The following is a 2377-nucleotide window of genomic DNA, read 5'->3' on the forward strand; positions in this document are numbered from 1 at the left end:
ACCAAGTATTTGTATTTCTGGGAGAGGGGCAATGACTTTTGTGCACCAGGCTCCACTTTTTAACCTTCCCTGGTTATTACTTTAGTTTCTTCCTCTACTTGGATACCCACCCTCTGTGATATCTTGGAGTACTACTTCCTTTCATGGTTCTGTCTTCTCTACTTCCCTCCTTTCTTTGTCTTCTAGCTTCCCCTTTTTCTTCTAGAAAAAAAGCATTTGACGTTGGGTTGTGGCATATGTGTTGGTATTACAAAGGTGTTCTCAGATGTTTCAATAGCTTCCACCTGTAAGCTCTTGACATTCTAAAAAATTCTTGTGTTATGACATGTTCCTTTCCTCTGTGCAAAAAGCTTAAACTAAAGACTACTAAGCCAGGACTATTGCCCCTGGGGACACTGGAGGAGTGACTGCTATGTCACATGTGCATCATTAGGGGGCAGTGAGGATATGTTATGCTCAGTGTTCTGACCTGTGAACATCTGAATGATGTAATAGCCTACCAATACATGAAAGAAAGGTGGTCTGAGATGAAACCAGTACAGTGCGACTCAGATCCAGATTGGCTCCCAAGGCAGGAGCAAGCCAGAGACTACAAGAACCCCACTGGACACCTTAAGCCCTGGGCAGGAATGAGCCTAAGACTGAGAATGCTCACATGGGTCCACTCAGGCACTCCCAGGTAAAGAATAAAGACCCAAACAACCCTCAGATTCGCTCTGGGGCCTGGGCAGGGAGTTAGGCTGAGACAACTACCAGTTCAGTGCCACACAGATCTGGAGGGACAGACCATGCCTGAGATGACCCCCGCCCGGTGCCATATCTCCTGAGACTACTCCTGAGACGACCCCAGACATTCAGAGACCCTACGTGCCACCAAGGGGATTGAGTAAGCAGAGGAGAAATAGAAGAGAAAGAGAAATAGAAGGATGTGGGCACAATGGAGACTTGAGGGTAATGAGGAACAGCCTGATGTGAGCAGTCAGAGATGCCACCTGGAACCATGGTAGAGTCCTGGCCAATACTACCACTGGAGTGGGACATGTCTGGGTCTGATAATACTAAAGAACAGGTGGACTTCCCTGGTCTTGGCAGCTGCCCAGGGACACTTTGATGCCTCAGAGCTGTGTGGGAGATCTGGCCCTAGGGGCATTAGAGCAGGAGAGTTGTCCCTGCCCATAGCTAGCTGCAGTACTCAGGAGAGCAGCCTCACACATTGTGGAAGCTGTAGGTGAGACAGAACAAAAGATATGAGCATTGGAGAGTCCTTCTACTCCTCTCCTGTGTGGTGACATGGATGAAGGAAAGAACCCCTCTGCCCTTCTCACTCCGCACGACCTACAGCAGGTGGGAGACCTAGCCTTGGAGACATGAGAGCAAGAGAGATGGTCCTGCCCCTCACGAACTACAATACTTGGCAGAGCATGCCCTACCACTGACCTGAGTACTACAGCTGAGCTGGCTCCTGATGAGGGCACAAGCAAGACAGCCCTGAGAGCATGAGTCTAGAAGAGCTGGCCTCATCACTTGGCATGGATAAGGAAGAGATGCCCCCTCCCCCTCCCTTGCCACTTGTGGCAGGCAATAGAGATAACACTGGGATCACTGGAGTGGGAGAACTGGCCATGTACTTCACTGAATGCAACATGTGGGAGAGCAGGCCCTGCACCTCACCTGGGCAGCAGAGTACAGCTGCCTCCTTGGTTGCAGGGGTTGTGAGTGAGTTGGCCTTGAGGGTGTAAGAGTGGCAGAGTCAGTACACTGACCAGCTCAGTCTACTGATTCAGGCTTTGAATTGGTACAGCCCAACATCCAGTCCATCAATGAACTGCTAGAGTGCCTTGTCCTACAGATTCAAAACAAGATCTCCATAACAACGGGTCAACAACAAGATACCTGAGCAAGTCCCAGTGCGGTTCCAGTATTTATAGAGTATCAGAAGCCAGAGGCCTTGTACCAGACTAACAAGACTGTGAATGAACATTCACGAGCAAACCACTGTGGGTAAAGGGTATACTGTGGGACACACTGTGACACAACTAGCGCTTCCACAATGAGATTCTTTTTTCTCTTTTGAGAGGAATATGCAAGGTAGAGTGCAGGTATGAGGAAAGGGGGATGAGTAGGATTGGGGTACATGATGTGAAATTAACAAGGAACCAATAGAAAGTTAAATTAATAACAACAACAATAACAACAATAATAATAATAATAATAATAAATTTTAGTTCTTAACTAGTTAAAAAAAGAGCCAGGAATGACATGATTCATAAAGCAGAAAATTACCTATAATAGCTTAAAGATAAGTCATGTGCTCAGGATTAAAAGTCTTTGCTATATTAAATCTTCATATCAGCTGTTCTATTCAGATACTTTAGCT

General features: G+C 46.9%; 1 pseudogene; it reads left to right on the forward strand.

The window, feature by feature from the left end:
- The first annotated feature begins 379 nt into the window (after window positions 1–379).
- On the forward strand, window positions 380–496 carry LOC127676576 (uncharacterized; annotated as a pseudogene).
- Window positions 497–2377: the final 1881 nt, after the last annotated feature.

Source organism: Apodemus sylvaticus, chromosome 1, assembly GCF_947179515.1.
Source record: "Apodemus sylvaticus chromosome 1, mApoSyl1.1, whole genome shotgun sequence".
NCBI classification, from domain to species: Eukaryota; Metazoa; Chordata; class Mammalia; order Rodentia; family Muridae; genus Apodemus; species Apodemus sylvaticus.